A 20,614-nucleotide genomic window follows, 5' to 3' on the forward strand; every position below is an offset into this window, starting at 1 on the left:
GCCACTAGATCTCCAGTTAATCCAAAGCCATGTGGTACCTTCTCATGGCCCACCAGTGAGGGAGAGTCCTTTCACCCCTCTTCTTCCAGGCAAAGTCTCTCCTGCTTCCTAAGCCACATGGCTAAAGGGAGCAACCCAAAGCCACATGGTCCTCACAGTCGCCAAAGCTGTGGGGTCCCCACTCTTCCAAAGCCACGTGATTCTCCCCTTGCATGGCTGTGGAGTCTGGGTTTAAATTCCCGAGCCAACCTTCCTCGTCAGCCCCATTTCCAACTCCTCCTACAATCAGTTACACCTGCCAGCATTCCTGCATTCTTCCAGCTTTACTGGACTGCCATCATAAGTCTGGGCAGGTGTGGCCCCATGGCATGGAGCCAATCTTCTCCAAGCTCTCATGCAGGCATTATAACCAGGGGGAGTTGCCTCCCAGTTATATCTTGGGTGGAAGTCACTCCCATCCCCCTGGCTCAAAGCATGGCCACAGCTATTTAACATATCTATGAAACCAGTTAAAGGTTATAGATATGTTAAATGACCACACCAGAGGTTAGCTGCAAAGCTGTTGCTGTACAAAATAGCTCTGCATGGTCCTGCTCCATGTGTCCCTTCCCCCACCTCAAATCTGGGGGTGGGGGGGGTGAGGACATTCTATATCTTTTTGTAATATTTCCTGGACACCTTGAGTTCTGGACCCCATTCCAAATCCCTATTTGGGGCCCCCCTCTCTGCTGCACCCTGTTACAATAATTGTTTACACATATGCATTCCAGTCCACTCCTCTTGGTTGTCAGGTTACATCAATGTTGTGCAAATCATTCTCATTATATCAACAATGACTGGACTTTTTCTGGACAGACCTTTGTACATACATCCAATAGGTGTTTACTCAATACTTATTAAGTACTAGGCACTGTTCTGGTGTGGCAATGAAGACGCAATCATGAACAAAAGAGAAAAAAAATTCTACTCTTCTGAGTGTACTTGCTACATTGGTATTTTTTATATGAATAGGTATAATAAGCATTGTTCTATATATTGCTTTATTTATTTATTTATTTATTTTCAAAGAGAGAGGAAGGGAGGGAGAAAGAAAGGAAGAGAAATATCAATGTGTGGTTGCTTCTTATGTGCCCCCTACTGGGGACCTGACTTGGCCCACAACGCAGGCATGTGCCTTGACTGGGAATCGAACTTGTGACCCTTTAGGTCCACAGACCAGCACTCAATCCACTGAGCCACACCAGTCAGTGTTTTTGTTGGTCCACTTATTTATGCATTCATTGGTTGCTTTTTTAAAAAAAATATTTATTTTTCCTTTTAAGAGTTAATTATTTATTTTTAGAGAGAGGAGAGGGAAGGAGAGAGAGGAAGAGAAACATCAATTTGTGGTTGCCTCTTGCTCACCCCTTACTGGGGACCTGGCCTGCAACTGTGACTGACTGGGAATCGAACTGCCACCCTGTATTTCACAGGCCCACACTCAATCCACTCAGCTACACCAGCCAGGGCTCATTGGTTGCTTTTTGTATGTGCCCTGACCAGAGATCAAACCCACAAGCCTGGCATATTGGAACAATGCTCTAAACAGCTGAGCTACCCAGTCAGGGCCTAGTTTTATTCTTTCTTAATATTTCAAACTCAACTACAGCAAACATCTTTCTATTTATACATTAGTGCCCATATAAAACATTTAGGAAAGGGTACAGAGCTATATGGCAGGAGTGGTGAGGAGCATAAATTCTGGAGACAAACTATAGGCGTGAATCCTGGATCTGTGACTTACTAGCTGTATGACCTTAGACAACTCATTTAACCTCCTGCCTCACTTATCTCATCTGTAAAATGAGGAACTAAGAGTATTTACTCCATTAGAACAGTGGAGATATGATTAGAATCCCTGCATACAGTAAGCATTCCATACATATCAGCATTATAAATATAAATTCCTAGAAGTGGAATTTCTGAGGCAAGATTATGTACATTTACAACTTTTATACACTGCCCAATCACCTTCTAAAAATATTCCCAGTTACACATACCCGCACTATGACAGTGGTAGTTTTCCTGAATTCTCACCAAACTTTAAAAAATTGTTGTCAATCAGACACGCCTTCCTTGGAGCACGCCCACTCAAATCTCCTTTTCAGGTGAATTTTCTTTCTTCTAAACTCTAAGGGTCTCCACAAGACTTGCAACCAGGGGAACACTGGGCAGCGGCAGCCCATCCTGGGCTAACCCTTGACCCTGTCTCCAAGGCCCCTTTTCCTCTGACTCTCCACTGAGCTGACGGCAGCCCCGCCTGGGTCCACTTTCCCCTCCAGCGTTTCTCCAGAGCCAGAGCAGCCTGTCTAGGCTCTCTCCTGTTGCTCCTTCTATCCTAGGACCTTCCTTGTTTCACTCTCCCCAGCTTTAATAAGCAGACTAAAAAAAACTGTTGCTAATCTGACAATTTCATTATTGAAGTTTGTTTTTTCTTGATTTATTGAGACTTATAAGGTCACATGTCTCTTCTTTTTTATTGTCCATTTGTATTTTGTCCTCTGTGAATTGTTCTTTCATGTCTTAGGTCCATTTTTCTACTGAACTGACTTAAAGATATTAACTCTCTATGTGTACTAGATATATTAACTCTTTGTTAAAACTGTCAAATATTTTTTCCCTGTCAATTGTCTTTTCATGTTGTTGTGTTTTTTGAAATAAAAGAATCAGTTCGAATGAAGTATAATGTTTACACAATAAAGAGCACTCATTTTAAATGTACATTTTGATGAGTTCAGACAGGTGTGTACAGCTTGTAACCATCACAACAATCAAGATCTGGAACGTTCCTCTAAAAAGTTCCTGTGTTTCATTCTCCTAGACAATCGCTGCCAGCCCTTCCCTGTCCCAGCACCCAGGCAGCCCCTGACTCATCTTCTCATTAGATTTTATTCTAGATTTGATTCTAGAAAATAACTAGATTTGTTTTTGTAGTTTCACAGCAACAGAATCAGACAGTATGTACTTAAATTTTTTTTGTTCTAGCTTCTTTCACTCACCAAATGGTTTTGAGATTCTTCCATGTTGTTGGCTATCTCGGTAGCTTGTTTCCTATTATTACTTAGTAGTATTTCATAAATATACCACAATTTGTTCATCTATTCTCCTTTTGGTGGACTTTTGGGGTGTTTCCAATATTTTGACTATTATGAAAAAGCTACTATGGCCCTGGCTGGTGTGGCTCAGTGGATTGAGCGCTGGCCTGCAAACCAAAGGGTCACCAGTTCGAGTCCCAATTAGGGCACATGCCTAGGTTGCAGGCCAAGTCCCCAGGAGGGGACACACAATAGGCAACCAGACATTGATGTTTCTCTCCCTCTCTCCCTCTCTTCTCCTCTCTAAAAATAAATAAATAAAATCTTTTAAAAAAGAAAACATAAAAAGCTACTATGAATTCTATATGTCTTTGTGTGTATATGTTTTTATTTTTCTTAAATATCTAGGAGTGGAATGGCTGGGTCTTATGGTAAATGTATGTTTAACTCTATAAGAAAGTCTTTAAAAAGAAAAAAGAAATGGACAAACTACTTTCCAAAATTGCTATACTATTTTACATTTTTACATATACATAGATACTAATACTTTTTTAAAAAAACATTGAAAATATGTTCTTCCTGTCAGTTGTCTTTAACTTTGTTATTGTTCTCTATGTGGTAGAACTTATGTTTTTACAGGTCAACTCTGTTTTTCTTGTGGTACCTTGAACTGGGTCTCACTCACCTTCACCCCCCAGCCCCTGGCCTGCACCCTGCACAGAGTAACCCCGGTGAGTGCTTACTGAATGACCCAACAACAGCGACATGGAGCACCACTGCTATCTCCAGCAGTTTGTGAAAAGGGTCACATTCTGATCGTTTAGCTGACACCGAGTCACAGGAGATGAATTTAACCATTAGTAAAAGACTCCAAAATATCTTCTGAAGAGGAGAGGCGGATGAGATTTGCAAACATCCAAATTCCATCTAAGCTCCACAGTACACCCAGATCCTGCTTAAAAAACCCCATCTGATTGTATTGCACTCCCCGACTTAAATCTTTTCAAGACTTTCCAGCACACTTGGGATAAAGTCCCTAACCTTAACTCTTTAAAACTCTGAGTCATCCTGTCTTCAGGTTTGGCCACAGTTTCCTCCTCCCTGTCGGTACATGTTGTCAGCTCCTTCAGTGTGCGGTGATCCTCTCCAAGCCAGGGACTTGCTCATGCTGCTCCTTCTGCCTGAAACACTCCTTTCTCCCTAGGTCCCCACTGAACTTCTAAGTCACCTTTGTGAACTCAGTTTAATTCTCATCTCCTCAGGGAAGCCTTCCTGTCCCGACTCCTGAGAGGGGCTCAGGCCTATCTAACCCTGTCATTACTTATTCAACTTTCGTCTTCCCCCAAAGATTGTAAACTGCAAGAAAGAAGACTGTGCTGTTCTTTTTTGCATGTTTGTCCTCACTGTTTACTGGAATGTCTGGTTCATATTAGATAGTTGATAAAAGTTCAACGAATGAATGAATTAAAGGTAAGCCAGAACCAGGAGGAATTATAGGATTCATTAAGAAGTCTAAAAAAAACCCCTGGCCTGCGTGGCTCACGTTAGTTGGGCATCGTCCCCCAAAGCAAAAGGTTACTGGTTCGGTTCCTGGCTGGGCACATGCAGGGCACATGCCTGGGTTACGGGCCTTGTCCCCAGTGAGGCATGTGCAAGAAGCAACTGATCAGTGTTTCTGTATCATATAGATGTTTCTCTCCCTCTCTTTCTCCCTATCTTCCCCTCTCTCTAAAAATTAAATAAAACCTTAAAAACATAAAGTCTAGCCCTGGCTGTTGTGACTCAGTGGACTGAGCACCAGCCTGCGAACCAAAGGGTCACTGGTTCAATTCCCAGTCATGGCACCTGCCTGAGTTGTGGGCCAGGTCTCCAGAAGGGGCAAGAGGCAACCACACATCATTGTTTCTCTCCCTCTTTTTCTCTTTCCCTTCCCCTCTTAAAAAAAAAAATCTAAAGGAAAAAAAATCTGAACTTTATCTTGAGGGTAAGGGGAGCCACTAAAAGATTTGAAGTAGAAGGGTCAGATACAAAAGGTTCAATCATTCTCACTAGACTGAGACAAACTATTTAAATAAATTGACAACAGATATGTGAACAGGTAAGGGGACCATTATCCAGCCTGGAAATACCTGAACTGAGTGGAAAATCATGATTATTAACCTACCTGAGAATCTTTAAAAAAGCATGTAGCCCTCGCTGGTGTGGCTTAGTGGATTGAGCACTGGCCTGTGAACCGAAGGGTTGCCAGTTCAGATCCCAGTCAGGACACATGCCTGGGTTGTGGGCCAGGTTGGGTCCCCAGTGGGGGCTGCGTGAGAAACGACCACACACTGAGGTTTCTCTCCCTCTCTTTCTCCCTCCTTTCCCCTCTGTCTAAAATAAATAAAATTTTAAAGAGAGAGAGAGAGAGGGAGAGAGAGGGGGACATTTTCTTGTGATGAAAGCTATTAGGATTTACTCTCTAAACGACTTTCCTCTATGTAATAAGCAGGGTTAGTGACAGCCATCACATTGTATGTTACATCCCTAACACTTATCTTAAAGTTGAACGTTTGTAAATTTTGACCACATTCTTCCAATTTCCTCTCCCCCACCTTCTGCTCCTGGTAACCAACCACAAGACTGATCTCTTATTCCATGTTTGGTTTTTGTTTTGTTTTGTTTTGTTTTTAGACTCCACACATAAGTGACATCATACGGTATGTGTCATTCTCGGTCTGACTTATTTCACTTAGCATAATGCCCTTAAGGTCCACCCACGTTGTTGCAAGTGTTAGGATTTCCTCATTTTTTATGGCTGAGCAATATATCACTATCTATAATGTATATGTAGTATTATACACATGTGTGTGTGTATATACACACCACAACTTCTTTATCTATTCATCTTTTGATGGGCACTTTATGCTGTTTCCATGTCTCCATAACTGTAAACAGCACTGCTATAAACACGGGTGTGCAGGTGTCTTTTCAAGTTAGTGTTTTTGTTTCCTTTGGATATATTCCCAGAAGTGGATTTTCTGGATCATATGGTAGTTCTAGTTTCAATATTTGGAGGATCCTCCGTACTGTTTGCCAATTTACATTCCCACGAATAGTGCACAAGGGTCCCCTTTCCTCCACATCCTCTCCAGCATTTGTTATCTCTGGTCTTTTTTATGATGGTTGAAGGATTTTTAAGTGGGAAAATGAGAATCCAGTACATGGATTTTTTTTTTTCATCTAGGTGCAAAGAGTCAGTAAGTTAATCATATCCTTTGGTTCACAGTGCACACTATCATTATTTGAAACATACAAGGCCCATCTTCAGTTAATGTTTTCCTCTTTATTCCTAAGCCCTTCCCCTCCTCTCTATAAGCACCATCGAATGTGTTTATTGGTCCCTGAATATATATGTGTCCTTGTTCTGTGGGTGAATTTAATATGCATGTAGAATTTAATTGTGCTATAAGTGTGATTGTTTCACTTTTCCACACACTTTTTTAAGATTTATTCGTGTTGCTATAGATACATCTAGCTCATCACTTCTGTTGCATAATATTCCCTTAGAGATGGGAAGTTAGCTTCCTGCTTCCACAAAGCTGTCATAAATATCCTCATATGTGTTCTCCTATGGCTCTGTGCAAGATTTTCTTGTGGTGATGGCTCTAAAATAGAGATCTGGCCTTTCACCTCCCTGCTCCACATTCTTCCATGAACTTCTTTTCCTTAGGACAAAGCACAGCCTCCTTAGGATGACAAAGGAGTCAAGTCATTTAAGTCCCTAAACTTCTCTTTCCTTCCTGACAAGACCTTGCAGTACTTGCCTAGTCGATAAGGCACTTGTCAAGATCTAATAAGTTGCTGCAGGGGAAGTGCCATTGCAGCCAGTAAAGAACTATAAAACTGTTGATTCCATTAACAGATTGTCTTTGAATATGTTTTACCCCTTCAAGGGGGCCTCATGTTCACCTTAGCTAGACTTGAGTGATGTGAAAATGCGGGTGGTAAGGAGCGGGCAGCCCACTCATTGACCTTTCCTGGCAGCACCCAGATACAGTGTCAATTGGTGTTTCGAGTGAAGGGTGAGAGTGAGAAAGCTGAGGTGCCATCAGGCTAGCAATGCTTAGAGCAGAAAGTTTGAGGCCTTGCCCTTTCTTCTTCCCAATGTCCATAGGCTTCTTGAGAACAAAGATCAGGCCTCTATCTATTTATTTCATTTATTTTTTTTTTAGTTTTTTTTTTAGTCCTGGCTGGCATTGATCAGTGGATTGAGCTCAGGCTTCAAACCAAAGCATCGCAGATTCGATTCCCAGTCAGGGCACATGCCTGGGTTGCAGGCCACATCCCCAGTGGGGACCACGTGAGAGGCAACCACACATTGATGTTTCTCTCCCTCTCTTACTCTCTCCCTTCTCTTCTCTCTAAAAATAAATAAATAAAATCTTTTTTTTAAGTGTTTTTTTTAGATTCTATTTATTCATTTTTAGAGAGGGAAGGGAGGGAGAGAGAGAGAGAGAGAGAGAAACACCAATGTGCGGTTGCTGGGGGCCATGGCCTGCAACCCAGGCAGGTGCCCTGACTGGGAATCGAACCTGCGACACTTTGGTTCGCAGCCTGAGCTCAATCCACTGAGCTATGCCAGCCAGGGCTATTTCATTTATTTTTAATAGCTTTTGAGAGAGGCTCAGCGGAGATGCTCACTAAATGCATGTAGATTCGGGAGAGAGAATCCAGACTCCACCAGCTTGAAATATGGGAAGCTAGCCTTGTCCTTGTCCCCAGTGCTGGTGAACCAGGAGGTGTGCCTCTATGCTCCCTAGAGTTCGTCTACTTCTCCCTTGCCCACCTCCCTCTACCCTCAGCACCCCTACCTCTGCCCCCTTCTCCTATGTATCTTCTACCCATCCTTCCAGTTTCTACAACAGTGGTCATCTTCTCTGACAAGTCTCAAGTCTGAAATGGGTGCTGCTCCCCTAGCATTCAGCACCTATAATAATAGCTGTATGGCAGGCAGTGAATTTTATTCATTTTACTAAAAAAGCCTTTTTGATATATATAATTTTGTTGGTCTTCTGCGGGGGTCATTTACCTCCATTTTATAGACACAGAGACTTAGGCTCACAAAGTTTGCACAGCTAGCAAGTGGTGGAGCTTGGGTTCATACCCTAGTCTGTCTGACTGACAAGACAGTGGACTTCATTAACCGCCACTCAAACAGCCTCCCAGTGTCGTCGTAGGAGCATAGCTGTGTACCAGGTTCTCTTCCACTAGATCGCACACTTCTTGTTAAATGCTATATTGTACACTTCCAGTACATATCTGGCATACACTTGCTGCTTAGGATATGTCTGTGAAAGAAAGGCAGGTAAGTAGGGCAGAAAATAGGCCCTTGCCTGCTAAATTCTGGCCTGGGAGTCAGGACGCCTTTGACAAATGTCTTGCCCTTTCTGAGCCAAAGCCGGGGGAAGTGTTAGAATCTGAGACTTCTTCTCACGCTCGCCTTGGCTTCAGCTTTAACAGCTCTGCCTTTGTCCCCTGCAAAAACGTGCAGACGCTGGGCTCCCAGGCCCAAGCCTCGAGTGTTGCTGGTAGGTGGCGACGCTGAGCAGCTCACTCCTGCCACCTGGTGGTGCTGAGTAGCCTTGCTCAATCTTCTTTCTCCAGAACCGCGGATTTAGGGAAGGTCCTGTCTGCAGCAATTTACACACTGCCCTTCCATCTAAGGGTTTATCTATCTTTGGAATCCCTTCCCGTTCGCAGCACACATTGACGTTCTTGCTATTCCAACACACCTAGCTGAGCTGGCTGGAGTTAAGACTCTTAAAGATTCCAAGCTCTGAAAACGTTATGGTATCCACCTCCACCATAAGGGCTTCCAGGCAAAACACTAGAATTAAAATAAGCGCAAGTGAGGATGTGCCACAAAAACCTGATTACTTTTACAGTGACTACTGTGATGTTTTTATTTTTTTAATTTTACATTTAAAAAATATGAAATAAATTATCCATCACAAACTTTCCGTGTATTTTAGTGCCCCTGTTTTGCAGCCCTGTGCAGTAGGCACGTGCTGGTACTACTAGGTACTACTGGGTAACACACCATGGACCCTGATTTGGAAAGAACTTTGCCTAATGTAAGCCTATGTGCTACCTGAGGGCCAGGATTGTTGTACTTAAGTTTCTGTCTTTCCTGAGACCCCAGTGTCTGGAAGACAATAGGAGATGATAATCAATGTTTGTTTTTTGGTCTTTATTTGATATGAAGTCCTGGCAAGCCTCTCTCTGGTCAGGACTCTTGGGAGCCTATCTCTACTTTATCACAGCCTTGCTGGGTGCCTCATGTTCTGCATCTTTAGTTTTTCTCTTTGCAAGTCAGATCCCATCTCCCCTTCTAAGAAACCTGATTTCAGTTCCAAGAAAGGATTTCAAAACCCTAGAACTTTAGAGCTGGAGGGTACCAAATACTAAGAACAATCTCTACCATTGGTTGAATCCTGTTTTTTTTCAAATAGATTTTTAAAGAATAACCATTTTGAATTTCATCAAGTGTCTTCTTTGCATGTATTGAATCGATGATGTGATTCTTTGTGTTTAACATACTAACATGCTCTTTATTAGTGAATTCCATTATTGGAAACCCATTCTAGCAATCCTGAAGTAAATTTTAAAAAAGGGATCTTAGCCTTCATACAGATCAATAGTGCTCAGTTAGACGTAGCCAGATTTGTTTATTTTCAGATGAGGAAACATAGGTACTGGGAGGTAAAGTGGGGGTTGTCTATGCCTTCAAATGTGGTCCCTAGATTTTTTCATGTATGTTTTTTCCCCCTAACTAGGTTGTTAAGGTCCCAAAGAGGGTCTTATTTTCTCTATTTCACCCCGGGGCTCACTCAGTACATGCTATTGACTACTAGATTTATTAATAGGCTTTTATATTGCAGCTGGAGCAAGAAGTTGCAGGCTAAATAAGAAAATGGAAGACTATGCTTATACCACATAAAAGTCTTCTAGATAGCTAGAGAGGTAAACTATTAAACAAATGAGAAAAAATGGCTTGAGGTAACCCATCCCCAGATGATCTTGAGTAAGAGAGTATACCTCCTAAGTAGCCCATAAGATCCAGGAAAAAAACACAATGACCTTTGGCTAGATAAATTACCTTTGGTTCTTCTTATGATTATCATATTTCCCCTTCCCAGATTTTCCAGAACTTTACAATTTCAAACATTCTCCCTAAAGCAATGAGAAGATGTTCCAGAAAAAAGCAGACTATGTATCTCCATCATCAGCTTTTCTACAGCTCTGTCCCATAGTGTATCCATGCTCAAATTTGTACCTTTCCCAGCAAAAGATGAACATGTGGGATGTAAGAATTTGGCTCTGGCCCTGGCCAGGTGGCTCCATTTGTTGGAGTGTTGTCCGGCACACCGAAAGGTTGGTAGTTCAATCCCCAGTCACGGCATGTACCTAAGCTGCAGATTCCATCCCCCTTGGGGCGTATGGGGAAGCAACCGACTGATGTTTCTCTCTCACATCAATGTTTCACTTTCTCTCTCTCTCCCTTCCTTCTTCTCTCTCTAAAATTAATGCATACAAAGCCCTGGCTGGTGTAGCTCAGTAGATTGAGTGCAGGCTGTGAACCAAAGCATCGCAGGTTCGATTCCCAGTCAGGGCACATGCCTGGGTTGCAGGCCACAGCCCCCAGCAACCGCACATTGATGTTTCTCTCTCTCTCTCTCTCTCTCTCTCTCTCTCTCTCTCCCCCTCCCTCCCTTCCCTCTCTAAAAATAAATAAATAAAATTTTAAAAATTAAAAAAATAAAATTAATGCATACATCTTCAGGTGAGGATTTTTTAAAAAGAATAAGAATTATCCCTGGCTGATGTGGCTCAGTGGATTGGGTGCCAGTCTGCAAACTGAAAAGTCACTGGTTCAATTCCTGGTCAGGGACACATGCCTGGGCTGTGGGCGAGGTCCACAGTTGGGGGCGATTGATGTACCTCTCACACATAGATGTTTCTCTCCCTCTCTTTCTCCCTTCCTTCCTCTCTCTCTCTAGTAAATAAATAAATAAATAAATAAATAAAATTTCCCTTGCAAAAAATGAACTAGGCCCCTGAACTGAAAAGGAAGTGGGCAGAAGGGGGTAAGGCTCATGAACGGACTGAGCTGAGGGCACAGTCCCTGTGCTCTTCCTCTTAACCACCCTGGCTGAGATAGACAGGATCAGGGGCAGCAGTGGGGATGGGTAGAGGGCAGGCTGTCACCAATGAGGCCACAGGTCCCCAGGTTCTCAGGCTCCTAGAGCTTCCTGAAGCTGCATATTTTTAAAAAATTTTTATTTATTGATTTGAGAGAGAAACATCAATTTGTCGTTCCACATACTTATGCATTCATTGGTTGCTTCTTGTATGTGCCCCAACCAGAGATGGAACCCACAGCCTTGACTAACTGGGATAATGCTCTAAGCAGCTGAGCTCCCCAGCCAGGTCCCCAGAAGCTGCGTATTCTTGTTGGCTCATTGTACCATGGCTGCCATGAGGGAGCCCACTGGACACCATGTGCTTCCTCTGTAGGAATTTGGAAGCAACTAGAAAGCACTCTAAGGGTAGCACCGACTGCAGGGAGCATCCTGGACTTCCCCTATCCTGGTTGGTTTCCAGGATCCTGAAGAGAGGAGTCAGGCCTGAGACCCATCCAGAAGTAGGATGGGGTGGTGAATATTGACTGGAAGGTCCTAGGTAGACTTAGATGTCTCTGTCTGTCCCACCAACCTTTGTTAACTAAAATTTCCCTGCTGTCCCACCACTATATTCTTGGATTTCAAAGATTTCCGTAGCCAGCAAGGAAGATGCAGGGCCCAAGGAGACTTTAAAGGGGTACGGGACTGGGTAGAAAGAGTGTGTGTGATCATCCATGCGTTTGTTGAATATATTTATGTTCCTTTGTATGTCTTCTTCTAAGACCTGGCTCCTGTGGTTCATGAGTGTCGCCATGAATACCCATGGGTGTGTGACTGTGGCATGTGGTATGGTATGTGCCTTTGTGTGTCAGGGTAGGGACTCCCTGTGGAGGGCATGTGTTGGAAGGGGGTGATTGTGAGAGCCTGGCTCCCTCTCCTCCTCCCCCATCCCTGCTCCCATCTGGCCTTGATCAGCCGGTCCCTGGGGAGGGAGCCGCGGTTTCGGATACAGGAAAATGTTCCAGGAAGCGGCCACTGTGCTGGGCCCTGCTCCTGTTCCCCCAGCGGAAATTGTTCCAGGAGGGAGGAGGGAAGGGAGTGTCGAGATAGAATTAAGGGAGGAGGGGGTGGCTCTTGGCTCCCCTCTCCACAGGATAAAGCAGAATAGGTTGATAGGAAGCTCAGGTCAGTCAGGAACCTGGATGCTGCTACCTAAAGCATTTAATGCAGGATAATTAAGAGCCACCAAAAGAAGTTTCCTTTTCTTATCTGGTACTTTCTCTGTTGAAGTTTAAGGATTGATATCTGGGTGTTCCCTAAGGGTCCCTTTTCTGGTCCTGCTAGAGGTTACCTAAACTGAGGAGCAGGACACCTGGGTCTTGTCTGAAAGCGGTGTGGCTTGGTGGTGGGGGGTGGGCATAGCATTCGGTCTCCTCTTCTCCCCACTAAGGGGTCTTTGAAGCTTAGATCCAGGACTGGGAGTGCTGCCTAATTGGGATAATGGAGGTTAATGGGGCGCCTGGAGGGGGTGGCCACGCTCCTAGATCAAAGAAACTCTTCCCAACCACCACAGCTGGAGGTCACAGCTGGAGGGGGGGGAGGGCCTTCTGGCCGGCCAGCAGGGGGTGCTCTGGCACCTGAATACCTGTGTTCCCAAAACTCTGACCCCTTCTTTACTTGGAACTACTTTTGTCTAGAGTGCTGGCAACAGGGCGGGTGGGGGGAATAAGGGAATGAGGAGCCCCTCGGATTCAGACTTCTCTTCTTGTGTGTGTGTGGGGGTGGGGGGGGATGAGGAAGAGATAGGGCGAGAGAGGCTGGCAGCCTGGGGTCTACGGGATGTTAGCGCCTCCATCCCTGCAGGGTCCAGACGAGGACGCCTGGGATCCGGGTCTGGAGGAAACCAGGACTGGGGAGGCAGGTCTCCCATCACAGGTTCGGGACCTCAGGAAAGGACTGGGCGGGGCAGCTGGGGCCGCTGCCTGGGCGGAGGGCAAAGGGGCACAGGAGCTCCCCCGCCGCCGCCTACTCCCCCCTCCTCCGGGTTGGCGCTCCCTCTCGGGCTCTAATCGGCGCGGCGGCCGCAGCGGGCAGAGTCAGCGCCGCCAGTCTCCGGGACGCGACTCCCAGCAATTGTGGTCGGGACCGCAGATATGCAGCTGCCTCCCGCCCGGGCGCCCGGCCCGGCCGGCCCCGCCCGCGCCCCGCCCCTCCGCCTCCCGGCCGCGCGGGGACACTGAGGCACGGAAGGGAGGAGACGTCCTCGGCCTCTTCCTGCATCCCCAGACCTCAAAATTTGTGGGTCTGGGGCCACCTATCCCCGCCACACCTGGAGCTGGGGCTGAGACCCCCCGAACCCTGGAGTCTTAACCGCTCGCCTTGTTTTAATCCTCCACGCGGAAAAAGTCAAGCAATTCTTTGCGATCTAGAGGGGGCATCCGATTGAGGGTGTGTGGAGGGAAGGGGGTGATAGTGGTGGCTGAGTCCTGAAGACTCTCAATAACCTGGACGGTGGAAAAGGAAGGGTGAGGAAGGGTGGCCTAAGCAGACTCTGAACTTACAGGGAGTGCCTCCCTAAGGGATGAGAAGAGAAGGGTGTGGAGAGGGGCGGGGATGGGTGAAAAGAGGTAGGTTAAGGAGGGATTAGAGCAGTGTACGTGTGGGGGCGGGCGGTGGGGTGGGGAGGGGGCGGGGTCCTCCTAGGAGGCTGGAGACCAGGTCCCCAGGCGCAGCACGGCCCCTTCACTCCGTTGACCGGACCGGCTGTCAAGGGCCATTCTCAGAACTGAACAGATACCGCTAAAACGCCTGCATGTCCTGCGTGCACATGCACACACAAACACTCGTGTCTTAGCTGCTCTCTCCCTCACTTCTCACATCCAGTAAGGCCCCGAGTCCTGTCTACCCCACCTCCTAAATATCACCCTTCCATTACTTCTCATGCCCTCTGCTGCTGCAGGCCACAGCTTCTCACCTCTTGCCTGGACTGCTGCAACAAGCTGGTCTCCTTGCTTCTAATTTTGCCCTCCTCCAAACTTTGACAATACTAATAGGCAACACTGGAATAACTACTAAGTGCCAGACACTGTGGTAAGAGTTCCACATATATTATTGCTAATCCTTGTAATAACCCTGGGAGGTTGCTGTATTATGTTTCCCCATTCTAAAAAAGAAGAATCTAAAGCATCAAAGGTTAAATAACCCAAGCTTGCACCATAGTAAACGGCAGATTTACACAAAACTGCTGGCTCTAAGCCCCAGTTCCATTCTCCTCTCTGTAGCCAGGGTCATCTTTCTAAAATACAAATATTTCCATATGTTGCCTCTAGAATCGAGTTCAGATCCCTTGTACAACTGATTAGACTTTCTCCATCACTCTGTGCTCCAGTCACACTCAACTCTGAGCACCTCAAAAGTGCCCTCATCCCCTCATACACATGGGCCTTTGCATATAGGGGAGGCAGGACTTAATTAACAGTCTTCCTGTCTTTACCTGGCTAACTCCTATTGGTCCTTCAGTTTCTTTACTTAGTCATCCTTTTCTTCTGAGAAGCCTTCCTTGATTTTCCCAACACCACCTCAGATTCACTCTTTTTTATTTTGTTGATTTTAGAGAGAGAGTAAGGGAGAGAGAGGGACTGATTTTGTTGTTCCACTTATGTATGCATTCATTGGCATTCATTGGTTGATTCTTGCATGTGGCCTAACTGGGGACTAAACCCACAATCTTGGCATATCCAGATGATGCTCTCATCATCTGAGCTCCCCCGCCAGGGCAAGATACTTCCCATTCTTCTATTAGTTACTGGGTCCGTCTTGTTCATGGTTGCATGCCAAAATGTAGCTCTTCATGCATGGCACAGAATAGGTGCTCGCTGAGCATTTGTTGAATGAAAGAGTGTTCATCAGATCCAGCCTATATCTCAAAACACTGCTCCCAAGAAGAATCTGAGCAGATTGGGGAAAGTGAGTGTGGTTGGTGGTGGCTAACATATTGACGGACCATTGTCTTTGGTTGTTCATCCCCATTGCTAAGGATAGAAGATATAATCATCAGGACCCCAAATTCTTCTTATTTAAAGATATTAATATATTTCATGCTTCAGATTCCATGGTATCTTTTTTGCAAAGAAGCACTTCCTTGAGATGACCAGAGACTCAATTCAATGCTGACCCATGTGAAGCACCTACCCAGGGAAGGTCACATCCTTCCAGGATCAGGCTTTAGTCTTCCCCTTCCCTCCATTTGCCTCTTTTTTCTCTGCTATCCTTGCTTCTTCTTCCCCCTCCCGCAGCACTTCTCTTCCTAATTCTGATCTGCCTCCTTTGGAATTGCTATGCTTTCTCAGGGCTCAGATGTCAACTAAGGAAACTGAGCTTAAGAGAAAAGGGGAGCCAGGGCTAGCAGCAAGATTCCTGCCCTGTGGCCCTGGTCCTGGAAGAGGGAAGAGGAAGAACTAGCAGAGAGGGACATGGGCAGAGGGTCGAAGTATGCACGTATGTGTAAAAGTGTAGAGTACGTGATGAGGTGGGGAACACCTTTTCCAAGCTGTCTTGTACAGAGGTTGCTGGCCTCTCAAAAGCTTCCCTCCTTCCCTCTGTCCTCAGCTTTGCCTCCCAGAATTGGATCGTCTTTTCCAAGCTCCCTGAGCCTAGCCTCAGAGTGCTAGGTCAAGACACTGAGCAGTGTCCATATCCTGAAGCCATGAGTGGATCTTCCCCCTGCCAGGGAGTGGGGGGGGTGACTTTCCCTGGTCCCCAATCTCATAGATTTTTGAGGATCCCACCAGATTAGCAGCGGTGCCTCAGAGTTTCTTATCTGTATTCCTGCCATCTCTGTTTTCCCCTAGGTCTCTCTCCTCCTTTGTCTTTCTGTTTCCTTGTCTCTGAGTGCCTTCCTTCCTGTCACCAGTGTCTCTACTAGAGACAAGGGCTGGGTCTGGATGCATGGCGGGGGGGGGGGGGGGGGTAGTGGCCAGACCAGGGGCCCGGGACATGAGCGCAACTTTCCAAGCTTCTCTTCCAGGCCCCTGTGGTTGGGGAGCTCCACAGAGGGAGAGATGAGTCAGCAGGCCGCAGAGCAGGGGGGGTCTGGGTGGGGGTGGGAATGTGGGGGTTCCCCAGGGCCAAGGAGTGTGCTGGGGCCATTTGGGTCTCTGAACTCTGGCTGATATGGGGGTAAAAGTCCCTTGAAGGTACACTGGAGGTTACTACACTAGTAAGAGTTGCGGGCAGCAACTGTAGGACTAGCAGTACCCTCCACATCACCCTTATCCCGAGATTCTTGTAGGAGGAAGTGTTCCTAAATCCCCTCTAGGAGAACTCAGGGGTCTCCAGAGCTATGAAACTGTGATAACAGACCCATACGTAGGCATGAGACACTTGCCCTATTGCAACAGTTGTCTGATGCAAGTCTGTGTGTGTCCATGTGAGGGGTGTTCTAGGTGACTCTGAGTCTCTCTGCATGCATGCACACTGGTGTACAAATTCTTGTGATCGGGGTCAAAGAAAGTGTCTTGGTGTAAGCATCAAATGTGTAGTGTTGAGTATATGTGTGTCAGTGTATAATGTACATTCATACACACACACACATACACATATCAGTGTGTGTCAATGTGAGCACCTGCACAGCATACATGAGGTCTGTCTGGAAAAAGTCCAGCCATTGTTAATGTAACAAGAATGGTTTGCGCAACATTGACATAACCTGGCAGCTAAGGAGAGTGGGCTGGAATGAGTATGCGTGAACAATGATGACTCCACTGTACTAGTCAGTGGGGGTGGTAGATGCCTGTAGGTGAGTATGTGTACTGTGTGGCCATCGTATTCAGAATGACTGGGTGAGTAGAGCAATGAATCTTTATCAAGTTTTGCATTAAGCCTGAACATTCTTCTGTGGAAACTATTCAGATGATTCAGAAGGCCGCAGCTATGGGCAACTGGTGATTGGCAGCTTCACCACCATCACAACATGGCCACTCCTGCATCACGTCTCGTGCAGAGATTTTTTGGTGAAACATCAAGTCATCCATGTGACTCAGTCCCCTACAGCACAGATTTGGTGCCCTGCAACTTCTGGCTTTTCCCAAAACTAAAATCACCTTTGAAAGGGAAGAGAGTTCAGACCATTGATGAGATTCAGGAAAATCCCACAGGGCAGTTGATGGCAACAGGGAGAACTGTGTGAGGTCCCAAGGTGCCTACTTTGAAGGGGACTGAGGCATCATTGTCTTATGTGAGTATTTCTTGTATCTTGTGTCTTCTTCAAGAAATGCCTCTATTTTTCATATTACACGGCTGGATACTTTCTGGACAGCCATCATTCAGCAAGTGTGCAAGTGTGTTATCTGACAGTGTCACTCATTAGGTCTGTTCTAGAGCTTGTGTCAATCTTTATTTCAGGGGCTCTGTTCCCTGTTCACTGGGGATTCGCTCTAGGGGAGCCCAGCCTTCTATAAAAACAACAGAGGAAGGGCTAGGAGTCCCTTTGGATCAAGGGTCTCAGAGGAGCCCAGCCCAGAAGGTGGGTGGAGGGCAGTGGTGTGGAAGGAGGAAGCTTCCTTGAGAAGTAGAGGTCTTCCACTCTCCCCAGTTTTAACTCTCTCTTCATCCCCACTGATCTTCTTAAAAAGACCTAAAGAGAACTGAGGCAGGTTCCAGATTCAACCTCATCTAACCTAGAAATCCCACCCTGATTCTTTGAGGGGAGGGAGGGAAGGGAGTGGTCCCTGTGGTTCAGCTCAGTCCTGGGGTTGAAAGATCAGAAAGGCACCGTCCCACCCCTTCCTTCAGGGGCGTCCATCTCTGGGAGCTCAGCATCTGGGTGGCCATGGGCGGAGGCTGAGGGGCCCCCAGGGTGGTGGGGGGTGGTGGATAGAAACCAGATGCCTAGGGGGTTTATACTGGAAGGACCAGAGCCGCAGCCTCTACCCGCCCCTGCCACATGGCGCCTCTGCCTGGGCCGCCCCACCCCCTGGGAGGCTGGGCTGAGGGAGGCCTGCGAGGGTGGAGACAGGTCCTTGGTCAGGGCTCCCAGTTGCTGCCCCTGGCCCTTGGGGGCTCTGGGAGGGGGTTCGGCGTCTGGACCAGGAACACCAGGGCCTCAGCTGGGCCGCAGGACTATCTTTTAAAAGGGTGTGGAAGTCAGAACCCAGAGTTCTGAGGGAGGCAGCCGGGGGCTTCAGGCAGCCCCTCCTCACAAACCTATGGCTTTGGCACAGCCTTGAGGAGGGGACTGTTTACAGGGACTGTTCTACTGGCAACAACACATACATCTTCCTGGGGACCCTGCTCCTTCCTTCCTTTTCCTTCCCTGGCACTGCTGCCCCTTCCCAGATGGGATTAGGGTTTAAGGTCCCCAAAGAGGAAGTGGAGAAGGATAACCCTCCCTGTCCCCGTCTCCTTTCCCCAACCCTGCACCTCCTTTCATGCTTCCCTTATTCCTCTTTTTGCCCTGAAGTCTCTTCCTTTCTTCCCCAATCTAGTTTGAGTCCCAGTGCTTCTACTACTTGCCATTTCTTCTCAGGAGCCTAGACTTTTCTCCTCTGTCTCAGTTGCCTGCCTGACCTAACCGGCCCTGGGCTTTTCTGCTGCTAGTGCAATCATTTCTCCAAAGTTTCCCCATCTGCTTCCCAATTTCTGAGTGTGTGTGCGTATGGGGGGCAGAAATCCATCTGGCACCTCAGGCTCAGACACCCCCCCACACACCAGGGGGAGACTGCGAGGTCACAGGACACCCCACCACGGGCACTTCCTCTTGGGCAGACGGGTGGGGTGGCCCGTGTAATCATCGGACACAATTATGCACTATTTATACCCCATCCCCGCCCCCCCACCTGCCTGGCTGCTGTAACTCCCTGCCTCCTCTTTGCCTGACCAGGCGTCCGGCTATTTTCCTTGTCCTGTCCTTTCTCTAAGCCATTGTCTCCTCATCTTTGTTCCTGTGGGCCAGTTCTTTTCCTTTTCAGGTATTTCTGCTCTGTTTTTTTAAGCCACACACCTGGTCTTCTGCTTCTTTTCTCCCTGTTACATCCCACTCGGTCTCTTCTGATTCTCCCTGAGTGTTTCATCTGCTCTGTGTCTCTCAGTCCTTCTGGCCTCTCTGTGTTTCTTCTTTTGCTTCTTTTCCTATGTCTGCCAGCCACCCTGGTTTCCTAAACCTCCCCCCAAAAGTTGGGCCCACGGGCTTCCTTGGGGGAAACCAAATCATTGGGCAGGAATCCAGAACAACTGGGGCCTACCCTGAACTTCGATCCTGCCTGCTAGTTAACTTCATTAACCCTCCCTGGACTTCCACCAGCTCCTTGTTCCTCCCCACCTTTTCCTTGGAGGGCTGGGAGAACAAAAGGAGCAAGGAAGTGGGCACTCAGGAAGAGAAAGTGAGAGGACTGTTCTGGGAGTTAGGGGAGTGGGAAGGGAAGGACAGAGCTCCATTCCTCTGATGGGCAGGGCTGGGAGTGGGGAGAGGGGTGTGTTGGGGAATAACTTGTAAAACAACCCCAGCTGGCTGGGCCCCTCCATGGGAGAGATGCTGGTTCTACCACTTGGCTGCCCACTCCTCTCTCTCCTACAAACTTACCTCCGGACCCACATTTCAATTATTAGACTTTTTTGTTTCCCTCTCCCAACCTGGTTGACCTTCTCTTCTTCTCCATTTTGATGGGAAGTCCTACCTAAACTCTAACTTCAGTTCTTCCTGCTGCAGAAGGAATTGATGCAATGAGAAAGGGAACCAGGAGCTCCCTCCCAGGAAAGCATGATCTTTCATGAGAACTATCTATCAAAGGGTGGGGATTTGATGTGTGGCCAAAAGAGGCCCGAGGAGGGTAACTCGCAAGGAATAATGGAGGCCAGAGCATACCTTTTGGGGCCTTAATCCAAAGGGGCTAGGCTTGAGCATGGGTGAGTTGACCCAATGACCTTTTACTCCCACCCTCACTCCTGCCCGCCCCAAATTTTCCCAGAACCAGAAGATCCAGGTTCTGCCCCACAGAGTGAGGTAGGCCTAGGTACCACTTCCTCAAAGGCATTGGGAGGAGGACTGGGGAACCCCCAAGCCTGTGCCAGGCTCTGTCCCACTCTGTCCCTTTCTCTAAGCCTTGCTCTGGAACCTACTTCAGTGACCCTAAAAGCCTGGGCAGCAGAAGCCTTCACCCCAGAGCATGTTGCCCCTCCTGTCTTTCATAACACACATGTATGCACGCACACGTGTCCATACACACTGCTTTCCCGATCTAGAGGTGGGTGACTGGGGAAGCAAGCATCTCTGTGGTCAGCTCGGGTGTGTGTGGTGTGAGTGCCTCCAGCCATGTCACTGAGCTCATTTGTGTGTGTGTTTGTCTGTGTTCATTCATGACAGTGGCTGTGTCTGCGTGC

This window comes from Phyllostomus hastatus, unplaced genomic scaffold (genome assembly GCF_019186645.2).
Source record: "Phyllostomus hastatus isolate PE091 unplaced genomic scaffold, TTU_PhHast_1.1 phas_scaffold_93, whole genome shotgun sequence".
NCBI lineage: Eukaryota > Metazoa > Chordata > Mammalia > Chiroptera > Phyllostomidae > Phyllostomus > Phyllostomus hastatus.